General features: G+C 34.5%; 1 pseudogene; it reads left to right on the top strand.

Annotated features, from left to right (window-relative positions):
- The first annotated feature begins 639 nt into the window (after window positions 1-639).
- The window catches only part of LOC110308994, a 28,561-nt pseudogene continuing 16,183 nt past the window's right edge, over window positions 640-13,017 (top strand).

The following is a 13,017-nucleotide window of genomic DNA, read 5'->3' as shown; positions in this document are numbered from 1 at the left end:
CCACAGATCCCTACAAAATATGTCACCAATGCACAGTTATGTAAACCTATAACCTCAACATTTGAGACATTAAGACAATAAGATTACAAGTTTGTTATCATTTTTAGAGTGTATATTTTTCCTATAAGACACCAATCAAATTGAGGGCTTACTGGATTATCTTAAGACCATAGAAATCTTAATGGATTTCTCTTGTAGGGAAAAAAGAAAACCAACCACAATTAAATTAAGTGTACTATGTTTATCCAAGTATTTGTACCCTTTTATAATGTCTGAGGCTAGTTTGAGTCTAGCAAAATTGTACATTGATTTCTTTCAAAGAATTCTTAAGAAAAGATGACAAACATCTTACTTAATATCAACAAATTTCTATCATTTCAGCTTATTATATATTTCAATTTTTGAAAGCGATTATATATATATATATATATATATATGATAGAAACCTGTTCATGCCAAATATACATTTACATTTAAAATCATGTGTATCATGAGTCAAGGTGAAACACTGATTATAAAATATGTTCCTTTAAATGCACAAGTCAATGGCTCTTTTATTTCTCATTTCAATCTAGTATTTGGTGTCTCATGGAGAAAAATAGTTCTATTTTATGAGCACTGAAAAGACTTCAAATCGAGATGAATGACACTGAAGTGACAGACAATCCAGTTTTCTGTTCTGATAATCTCCCTTACAGCTTCAGTTCTGCTGCTTACAAAAGGTGAGAGAAGATGCCCAAGTTCATCTTCAGGCACTGGAATGGCAATTAAAGAAAAATAATTACACACTTGAATTTAATGTAGAATAAATTCAATATATAAAGGCAATTATCCTTTTTTGGACAACTAAAATGAACGATAATAAATTTATGAAATAGTGTTTTCTTTGCTTTTCCTGTAACCAAATCAAGAAATGCTTTGATGGAAATATCTTGATTATAATGCCTTTCTCATTTTTTTCTTGGTTAATTTATTTATTTATATTTCAAATATTATCCTCTTTCCTGGTTTCCCCTCCACAACCCCCCTATTCCATCCCCCCTCTCCCTTGCTTCTATGATGATGCTCCCTCCCCCACCCAACCACCCCATTCCTGCCTCATCACCTTAGCATTCTGCTACACTGGGGCACTGATCCTTCACAGGACCCCTTCCCATTAATACCTGACAAGGCCACCCTCTTTTTTTTCAGGAAAGTGAGGTTAGCATTACATTATATTCATTCATGGTGTCAAATATCTGACAAACAAAGGGAATGGGGGGTTATATTACATACTTTCAGTTGGTAACCCAATACTTCCTTCTGCTTAAATACTGTGTTCACACGTCAAAATGTTATAGCCATCACAGTAGAATCTTAGTTAATTTTAATAGAGCAGATTAGTCTACTGATGGATAGATGAAAACACACTACTTGTTATATCAAAGTTATAGGGAATTAGGTCTAAGCCATTTGGGATTTTATCAAGTTTGCTAACTATAACATGAAAATTAACTTGCTTCTTATACTTGAGGTTATTTTGGATTTTTTTTTTAGTCACACCTATTAAGATCAGCAGGAAAGTGCTACTTTAGACTTTTTCCATGTTCATCACCTCTAATAGCATGCCTGCCTTTTTGACATAGGCTATTGTTGGTGTAACTCACTGTTGCCTCAAGCAAACTACATAAAGTCTCTAACTGAAGGAGCTGAAGGGGTTTACAACCCCATAGAAAGAACAACAATATCAACCAACCAGATCCCCCAGAGTTCCCAGGGACTAAACCACCAACCAAGAAGTACACATGGAGGGATCCATGGCTCCAGCTGCAAATGTAGCTGGGGATGGCCTTGTAGGGCATCATTAGGAGGTGAAGTCCTTGGTCCTGGGAAGGCTTGATGCTCCAGTGTAGGGGAATGCTAGGGCAGGGAGGCAGAAGTGCGTGGGTGGATGGGGGTGCACCCTCATAGAAGCAGGGGGAGTGAGGATGGAATAAAGGGTTTCTGGAGGGGAAACTGGGAAAGAGGATAACATTTGAAATGTAAATCAATAAAATATCCAATAAAAGAAAAATTATTACAAATCATATTCTCTACTATTCTACCTATTTACCATTTTTAATCATTTTGATAATCATGTTCTCAATTGGGAAAACACATCACTACTGTGTTTCTTTATAGATGCTGACTTTTTTACTACTATTATGTGTAATCATTGTCAATAATCAACATCAAGTAGAAAAATCCTTTTTCTGAGGATAATTGTTTTTTTAACATAACACATTTAAGTGGATGCTAAATGATCATAGAAGCAAATTACACGATGTATCATTCTCATCAAATAATTAATAAAGCTATGAATATTTAAATGTTATCATTTGTCAATTGAAAAAATTAATGGTGAGTAAAAGAGCTATCATGAAATTAAAAAAAAAAAAAAGAAAGAAAATTAACCCAGCCGGGCGTGGTGGCGCACGCCTTTAATCCCAGCACTCGGGAGGCAGAGGCAGGCGGATTTCTGAGTTCGAGGCCAGCCTGGTCTACAAAGTGAGTTCCAGGACAGCCAGGGCTACACAGAGAAACCCTGTCTCGAAAAACCAAAAAAAAAAAAAAAAAAAAAAAAAAGAAAATTAACCCAATGTGCCACAATCAGCCGATTTAGGTTTCTTATTTGTTTTAGGTCATCATTAATAAAAAAATAATGTGAACTTTTAAATTTATAACATGACATTTGAAATGTTATGTATTTCTTGGGTTTAAACTATTGATTTCCACTCACATATAGTTAAAAAGAATCTGGGAGGTCTTAACATCAATACTATAAATTATTTCTTCTCCAAAACAATATTCTAGCTATTAAGTTCAGAGATGTGAAATATTTAAGGAGAATGAGTTCCTAAGGATCAAAGAAACTAGTAATTGTTAGTTTATAATTCAAGATCATGAAAAAAGTTGAATTTCTGTAGAAAAAATTAAAAGAGAGAAAAATGTTTAGTTAAACCAGAGCATTTCAAACTACAACATGAAAAGTTGAGTCTGACCTCATCTATTTTCTGTTTAGTGATGGGCAAAAAGTGCAGGGTTCAATGACTTAGTACATAATACTGAGATTAAGAAAAAGTTGAATGCAAGGTCTATATTAATTTTTTATTTCTTTTTAGGATTAGAGAATGAAAATTTAAACTGAGCTATAATTTACCACCATACAGGAAAGGGATGATTAGAATTAGCTACTAAGCATGAATAAATTCAATAAATGAAAATGATATTTTTTCAGAAATGTGAAATCCATATAGTTATGTGTTGGTGTTCAAAGTAAATAGACATATGATAAAAACTCTGAATTAGTTTTTAGCATAATTTATGTAACCATAATATGTCGGGGCATATAATGACCACAAACTCTCTTTAGGAAATAATTAAGGATAAGATAACCATAATTGATCCATGACCAGTGCTGAAATAAATAATAATTTTATAAAAGTAATCAAATGAGATTTCAACTGTTTTAAATTTTTTTCCATGTTTATATCGGTATGAAGTGAAACAAAGGAAATAAAAATAGATAAATGGAATATAAAATTATCTCATATTCACATTAAAATAAGGTTTGTGAAAGGATTATAAATGTAAATTGTCATTGTCTTTAAGTGACTACTACATATTATAATTTTATTATTTTTTAAAAATACAGATTATACTTTAAAATATCTATATATCAATGAATTAAGTATATGAATACATTAGCGAAAAGGAAAACTGTATTTCCATTTGTAAAACACAGTATAAAATCATAATTTTTTTCTAGTATATTGTAAAAGCATACAGCAATGCATCTGTACTATGGCACATGCAAAACACACATAGTCATGGGGAGAGAGAAAAAAATTATGCCAATAAATATTTTTGTGTGTTTAAAGACTATGGGTCTTAGTTTCCAAAATATTATTTTAGAAAAATAAATCATAAAATATATTATGCAATTTTAATGTTTTAATTCTTGATATTTTACAACAGACAATGACCATCATCTGAAATTTTTTATTATGTCCAATGATCCTATAATAGATGTTTGAACATATTATTCTTGGATATATACCCAACAGTCCTCTCATCTTGCTCCTTATTAGAGACACAATGTACCCATTTGCATGCCATATATTTTATTGTTTCCCAGTAAAATCCAGAGTGCATTCATTCATGCACAGATCACAAATATATAGAAAAAATGTACCTTCCAATAATTTTACCTTCAAGAAAGCTGGAAATACAGCTTTATGTAGTTTTTGACTATATTATTGATGCGTGCACAAGAATATCAAACTGAGAGCATAAACATCTTTTTTAGGCTGCAAACTTTTTTAGGCTCAATGCTAGAGCTAGATTGATGACTGTTTATAATAGCAATAATCCCTGCAAAATCAGTCATTAGCACAGTTAACAACTAATTTGTTCAAGTGTTAACTGCCCTTGGCTTTGCCTCAAGCTGTTAGCAAACTGGTCATTAGCTGCTGGTTACAATTGATTTCTTGGGGCCCTATTTAACAGAAATTTGATTTCAATTCAACACCCACAGAGGCTAATTTTGACTCAGTAAATAAGTGAGTCGCTTTCCTTAAGATTTGCCGTGGTACAATATTGTTTAGAACATACTTTTTAAAATCAGTGAACAAGTGAAAAATATCTGATTCATAAAGATAACTAAAGCATTAATTAATTGATTTTTTTCAACTTAGGCACTAAGACTGCCATACATTAGAACAATAAACCAGTGAAGAATGAAATGACTATAGTTAAAAGTCTTTATAGGCTATATGGTTTTACAATAGCATTACGTTGAAAAAATGATAGTATAAAGTGGATGGTATTATTAGTCACTTAATTGGAAAATGAATGCCTAATAATACATAAGTATGAAAAAGTCTTTATTCATTAAAAGTGAACACAACAATCACCAACGTATAACCATATTCCAATTCCAAATAAAACCCAACATTCATCAGGTGAAAAAAATTAGTCTAGGACTTGGTATTTTCAGTCATTCAAACAATATTTGGTGAACTTGACTGTGATAGCTCATATTTATTATCAACTTGACTGGATTTACAATCACTGTGGAAATACACCTTTTTATTTGCATATGAGATTATTTACAGAAATAATTGATGGAGGATTTAATGTAAAAGGGGCACCATCCCATTGACGCCTGTTGTTGCTGACTGAAGATAAATGAAAAGATAGCAGAATATCGCCTCTCCTGCCTTCCTGCTTTCTCACTACAGATGCAATGTAACCAGCCACTAGTTCCTGCTACAATCTCTCTGCAATGGACTGCATCGTCAAGACCTGTAAGCTCAATGAAACTCTTCTTCACTCCTGTATCTTTTCAGGAATTTGACCAGTGTTTACAGTAAATAATGAAAGCACGGAAGTATTATTTACACATAGAATAACTCGATGTGGCTTCAGAGGGAAATAAATTTGACAGCGATGGAAAGACAAAGAATTCATGAGGCTGTTATTAGAGGGAGCACATCATCCAAAAAGAAGGGATACTTAGAGAAGTGGATTTTTTTTGTAGTATCAAAGTATATAAAATGTGGTTTATTATATTTATAAATTGAAAGTGTATAGGTCAGCCACATAAAATAAATTCAGACTGTAGTATTTCTTTAACCACTCTTTCCAAAAACGTTTCATCACCTGAAAAAAAGTCTATAGCCATTGTACACTGACTGTCAACCACCACGACTTATACCCTGTATCTTCTATAATAAATTATTTCCTTGTGAATTTGTACATGTCACATGCTTCATGAAACTGGAAATATTCAACATTTTCCATTTTTTTTCACTTTGCATAATATTTGTAATATGTGGAAGCATAAGTCAAGCCATAATTTTGTTTAAAACATTTTAATTTGGAGAGGTAGATATGGATAGATTGTTACATTCAATAATAAAGTTTTGATATGGGCATAGAACTTATTTCACACTCTGTAGTGCGAATGCAAGGCACACAGAAAAACCCAGGGTTCTTTCCACATAATGCTTATCCACATGTACCACCATGAACTATGTATACAAACCCATCTCTTATGCCTTGTCAAGACTATCAGGTGTTCAAGGCCAATCTGTGCTTACATAATATTCTGTCTCAACCTAAGCAAAATTTTGGATAACAAAGAGCCAACTATTTCATAGTACCTTTCTAATATATATTATTTTGTAGATAATTGTGTTTATTTTCATTTATGTTCATATGAATAAATTAAAAAATATATTCCTATTGTTTTGTTATTTCCCAAATGAATGATTTGCTTATTTTAAACAACTTTTCATGTGCATTTTGATTATTTATATCTTCTTTAAAGAAATGAATTAGCTGGTGTTAGTGTTTCAGAGATATACTGCCTAGCAAAGGAACTTCATAATGCAAAAGAGTTTATTTGGATTCACAATTAAAAAGTTCAGTCCAACAACATGAAGAAAGTTTGATAGAAGTATAACACAGTTGTTTGTGTTACAATCTTACCTAAGAAGCAAGAAGAATGCTGGTGTTCAGATATTTTTTTTTTCCCCAGTCAAGCATACAATAGTAGCACAAAAGACTTGGAAGTAGACAACAACTATTTGATTGGAATTCAGGTCTAATTTGTAAAATGAAAGTCATGCATAACACTGCAGGGATGCCCAAAAACTATAAACTAAATAAAATGGGGCAAAGGGGCAAATCAAGTACAACTGATCTGCTAAAGTGAAAATAACTATAAAATGATTCCTAATGACACTCTGCTCTACTCATAAAGCAGTGCCCTTATGGCCATTGTTAGCAGAGATCTTCCTGCAGTAGATAGGAGCAAATACAGAACCCTATACCTGGACAATGTGCAAAGCATGATGGAACTTGGAAAACTTGGTCCTAAATGGTATGCCTCCATCAAATGCCTCCTCGCAGGGCTTAGGAAACTCGGAGGAATAAGAGTCAGAGTAATTGTAAGAGCCAATGGGTGCAGAAAACACTACAAATAGAAGGCCTTCTAGAAAACAGGACTGACACTCATGAACCCAGATTCTTTCAGCATTCACAAAACCTCTATGGGTCTAAGCCATTTGGAGTTCCAGTTTTGAAAGGAGAATCAGACACAAGCCCATCTTAATGCAGAAGCTATCTTGCAACACCCACTCCAGTGAAGTCTGCATGGCAAGCCCAAAAGTTTGGACACAGTCCTGAGGCAAAACGTTTCACAGAAACTTAGTCTCCTGGAGCCTTGGCATACCGTAGCACGAATGCTCCATACTTGTTCTTGAGTTAGTCAGTGAATGGATCGGTGTGCTTTCTTTCAGTATTGTTTTATTATAGGTGCTTCTAAGGAATGATTTGTCAAATACTTAAATTAGTTTGAACTTTGCTTCCTGGCCTTCACCAATGTCCTAGGCAGTCCTTGAGCAGACCCTGGGCTTAGAATTTAGTAAGAATGTTACCTATTCAGACAAATTGCCTCCAATATTGAAAGAGAGATAGTGAAAGAAATCAGGCATTACTATCTACTACATAGAGTTAGAAATTTCAGGGCAAGCTTAGCAAAGTAAGTTTAGAATTGTTATTATAGTTATGTATGGCAGACTATATTACTTAATAGAAGAAGGTCCTCCACAAAGTCCCTTAGAATAACAGCCGAGTCACTCCCATATACAAGAATTTACAATGGTTTAGGAAGAAGGGCAGGTTGTGGTTTAAGGAGGAGTATTGTATTGTTCATGAAAAGGTTAGCAGAACAGAACTTCCCTGGTGCATGTTTTTCACTAGGCCCAGGGGAATAGCATAATTAGGTATTTACTAAGGGACCCCTGGTGGTGGGTTATGCAATAGACTAGTATTGCACCTAGCCATATCAGCCCTTTAACCTGGCTCCTATAATGGCTGACTTTAGAAAGAGCCACCGTTTATCTCAGTTGTAAATACTGCCTGGTTCCTGTCAGTCTTTATGTAAGCATTTCTCTCTTTTGAGTCAGATAAATTCAATGTACCTTGGCTGATGTGTCACCTAACGTCTCTGTTTTCTTCTGTAATATAAATCTGATGCTTGCTTTGAAAAATTACATTCAGATACAGCACTTTCTCTGTGTCAGTGTCTGTCACTTTTCACCGACTCCTTTTCACTGAATACTGGGGACCTTGGTTCTCCCCGGGTTCATGGCTGACTGAGTCCATTTCGCAGCACTATCTCCACTTGATAACGGCTTCTGAAGGAAAATGTAGGCTTAGTTTTTTTTTTTTTTTAAGTACCTTTAATAAGAGTTCTCAAATACTCCAACCGAAACTTCTAGCCCACTGTCCAAAGGTCTGGGAGAAAAGATGGTAAATAGGACAAGGGGATGTGGACTTGTTTAGAAGTAGTTCTTTGGGGCAATTCCAATCTCCATTTATCAGGATACCTGCAGTCCAGTTCAGCAGTGTCAGGATACCAAACACAAATCAGCAGCTGAGGCACAATCCACCAGAAGCAGCCAGTGTTCCAGCAAATCGGCAGAAGTCAGCATGAGCGACCTGAACTAGCCAGGAAAACAAGAGAAGTTCTCTGTCATGCCTGTCTTGATGAAATGAAGTTCAGTGAAGACGCAAAGCCAAAGAAGCTTTGCAAGGGTAGATATGTAAGTGCCATATCACTGTCTGTCGATTCTTCTTTATACTCTCTCCAAACATCACATATCCTCCCAAGGGTCTTGCTTCAGCAAGAGACCACATAATTCTATATCACACGACACAAACAGAAACTTCCACTTCTGGAAAAAAAATCACCAATGTAATCTCATTGGTTTGAAACTACACTTAATGGCATGACCTATGCACAATAAAAATGAATTCAATGGTGTTTTGGACAGAGTTTTATCTCATACTGCTTTGTCTTTGCTTATGTATTAGGGTTTCGATTTTTTTTTATGGCTTTTCTGTGTGTGAGAATGTGTCTGCCTCAGTGTTTCTTGTACTATTTTCCCTTGAAAATTACTCGGTTGTGACCTAATCTGGTCAATTTGTTTTTATTCTATTTTATCTTATTTTCATTATTATTATTATTATTATTAATTACTAAACCTTTTATATTCCTGCTTGTTTTCTAATAAGAGAAATAAATAAAAGTTGCATATTTGGGTGGGTAGGAAATAAAGAAGGTGTGGGGTTAGTTGGTAAGTAGAAACCAAGATGAGAACACATTGGGTGAAAAAAAATCAATTAAAAGGTCTGTTCACCATTTATTATTCCAATCTACTATTCCATATCACTTTAAAGAAAGTTTAATATGTTTATATTTAAATAAGGGCTTGTAAAGAACAGTGCCCTTCTCTTATTTAACCATTTGTTCCTACATCTTTTATACAATGGTCATTTCTTCTCTCAACCCCTTTTCTCAGTAGTTTCTTGTGGGGAAAAATGTACTTTGATTAATTATTTCCTTTTCTGTATTTACCTTATATGATTCTTTTACTGTTAATTTAATACCATGACTATCAATAGTAAATTGCTAGGAATAATGATGGTATTATTTTATTGGAAATAATCATTTTCACACATTATGATCTTATTGAAGTTTCCCCTCCCTCAAAATGCTCCTAGATCCTCTAGACTTCTCCTGTCACCTACATTGCACAGCCTGTCTTGCTCTCATTAGAAAACAAACACCTGAAGTAATGCTAACAAACTAAAAGAGTTACAATGTATCAAGTACTCTACTACTTCTCTCCACTCATGCCTCAATGCTTTCATTTTATTCTTTTTAATATAAATTTGAAATTCACAACTTACACATTATCCATTTAAACCACATAAAATAGGAAAGAGAAGTGAAAACAGCAAGTGTAATGATAATGCTTCTCATATTTACCTATGTTTCATCTCTTCCAATATGCTTTATTTAATGTTTTACATTTACTACCTAGTTACCTGTCACTCCAGATTGAAGTACTCCTTCTGGTATTTGCTTTAAAGCATTTAATTTACTTTTAATTCCCCTTACATTCCATTTACAATAAAATTTCATGATTTCTCCTTCACACTCAGAGAATATTTTTATTATATATGGAATACTTGTTGTTAGGTGGTATTTGTCATGTATTGTTTTATCCTTGGAAGTAAATATATCATAGTGTTCTTCTAGTTCCAGTAGTTTTTGTTGAGAGATAAGGTTTTAATTTTGTTGAAAATTCTTTTGGCCCTGCAATGGTTTCCCTCTTTATACTTCATTTAATTTTCTATTTTAATTTTGAATTTTGATAATCTGACTACATCTTTCATGATTTTATCCACCGGGATTTACACTGTGAGAAGTCTCTTGACCCTTTGAGCATGACAAATTGTATCATACATAACATTCAGAAAAAAATTGACCATTTTTATGAACCCATTTCTTTCTCTTTGGTAGCAATATTTTTTTCCTGAATCTGTTGGATAACTTGTTGTTCTTCATCTGGGACATCTGGTGTGATATAAATTCTAATGGGTATGTGTAGCATCATACCTAGTAAATCAGCCTTGCTATCTAGTCACATTTTCTACCTGGTCATCTATTCTATTTGGTCACCCTTTCCATTCTGTCCTCCTTAGATCTGGCCCTTTTTATCTGGTCACCATTTTTAGATGATGTAGCCACAGTCTTGATGTGGATGCACGTAACATTTGTTGCTTTCCTTGGCAAACTTTCTATTTCACTGACCCCTTCAAATTCCAGGGGTTGACATTATATTTTTATCTTAATTCTGAAACATGCTCACATCATTCTCCATGCAGCTGTCTGCAGAGATCCTAATCCTGCAACTAAATGTGAATCTATCAAATTTTATTTGACATCATTATGAAAGCTACCATGTCATATTTTTGCACATTGTAAGATTATAAAAAGCATCATATGAGCAATACAAAAAGCCCCTGCCTGCTCAGGCAGTCACTGGACCTTTTTCAATCACACCTGGGTGTGAGGCAAGTGAACCCTGATACTAGACAAAAGAACTGGTAAGTTTGAGCAGGCCCAATCCCTGTGGAATCTCAGAATTGAGAACAGCAGTTGTGGGGCCAGTCCTTGCCAAATTACCTGGTCTGGAACACAAAACCATGGCACCCCCTAAGAGGACCATAACAATCAGTCATGTAGACTAAAAACCTGGAGTTCTCTAAATCAAAATCAGGAATGAACATCATTTTATTGGACTGTGTTCTTTCTACCATTATGAAATTACTCTTTGTCAAATTTAGACCTTCATGAACTCTGTTATTATGACAGAGATAACAGTGCTCTGCTGCTTGGACAGCATATAGAAACTGCCAAGGATCAGCCTCAGTTACTTCACAGATCTCGAGAATGGGAAGACTGGAGAGGATCAAAATCAGAGTCTCAGGCAATGGTGCAAGTGCAAGCTGGCAGGTGACTTGCTGTTCTGAAACTGAGCTCAGAGACAGCTTTCAGATTGTTTTCCATTTTCTCTCTGAGTTCACCACAGTCTTTTATCAGTTACATACTTCCTTGCTATTCAATAATACATAACTAAAAGGTGTTTTCTTTATTCCTCAAGCCCATTAATTTTCCCAAATATCCCCATGTAACTATGCCTCCAGAAAACACAATGCACACACAAAGTCGCAGTTCAGTGTCTGCTAAAGCAATTTATTCATTAACTTCTAATTCTCAGAAAAACCTCCAAATCACAGGTCATTCGGGCATAAACTTATTGTTACAGCATTAGCATGGGAACAGAAAGATGCTAAACTAGTCAGGATAATGCTAATATTTTTAACTTGTCTTATATTTGCAAAAATTAAACTCACCCAAATATCTATTTCTACAATGCTTTTCAAACTCTTTCCCATATACAATACTAATTCTTCTTGCAGCTTCCCCCAGGGTTCCTTCCCAAGCCCTAATTCCATCTATTAGACCTTGTACCCTAATTTCCTTAGGCAGGCAAGGTCGGGGGATGAAATCATCATGTTGCAATCTTTCCAGAAAGGTCAACTCACTCATCCATAGACCCACTTATTTCTTCCTCTATCTTAACTCTTATATTTTCTATGAAAATTTCTATCCTTAGTAAGCCAAGCTCAGTGATCCTTTGCCTTGAGGTCCTTGATTCTCTTAACTACTAAAACTTCAGGTTTTTCAAAAGCATTTCATATTCCAAATAGTTCCTGGTACAACTTAATCATCATGAGTTGCCTAAGATTTCTCAGCAAACTGTTAAGGTAATCAGCCTGCACATACAGATCCCCTGGGGTAATTGCTTGAATAGCCAGGGCCAGAGTAGTTTGTTCCTATTAGACATTAAAGCAATTTCCTTCTCTGGTAATGTCATCAATCCATTTCCCAGAAATATTTACCAAAGTTATATTTGAGGACAAATATGGTATACAAAACAGCAAAACAGACAAGCATGCAAGAGAGAGCAATGTCAGAAAAAGAAGAAGAAGAAGAAGAAGAAGAAGAAGAAGAACAAGAACAAGAAGAAGAAGAAGAAGAAGAAGAACAAGAACAAGAAGAAGAACAAGAAGAAGAACAAGAAGAAGAACAAGAAGAACAAGAAGAAGAACAAGAACAAGAACAAGAAGAAGAAGAACAAGAAGAAGAACAAGAAGAAGAACAAGAAGAAGAACAAGAAGAACAAGAAGAAGAAGAACAACAACAACAAGAAGAAGAAGAAGAACAAGAAGAAGAAGAACAANGAAGAAGAAGAAGAAGAAGAACAAGAACAAGAACAAGAAGAAGAACAAGAAGAAGAACAAGAACAAGAAGAAGAAGAAGAACAAGAAGAAGAAGAAGAAGAAGAAGAAGAACAAGAACAAGAACAAGAACAAGAACAAGAACAAGAACAAGAACAAGAACAAGAACAAGAACAAGAACAAGAAAAAGAACAAGAAGAACAAGAAGAAGGAGGAGGAGAAGGAGAAGAGCAATATCAACTGTGTACTAGAAAGCCAGAGATTCATTATTATTCAGGTTGATGATGCTCCCACATCCAAACTGTGTCATGAAGCCAGGTTTATAACCATGTC

This window comes from Mus caroli, chromosome 14 (genome assembly GCF_900094665.2).
Source record: "Mus caroli chromosome 14, CAROLI_EIJ_v1.1, whole genome shotgun sequence".
Classification (NCBI taxonomy): domain Eukaryota; kingdom Metazoa; phylum Chordata; class Mammalia; order Rodentia; family Muridae; genus Mus; species Mus caroli.
The sequence above is the reverse complement of the archived record's forward strand: the minus strand, read 5'-3'. Positions and strand labels throughout refer to the sequence as shown.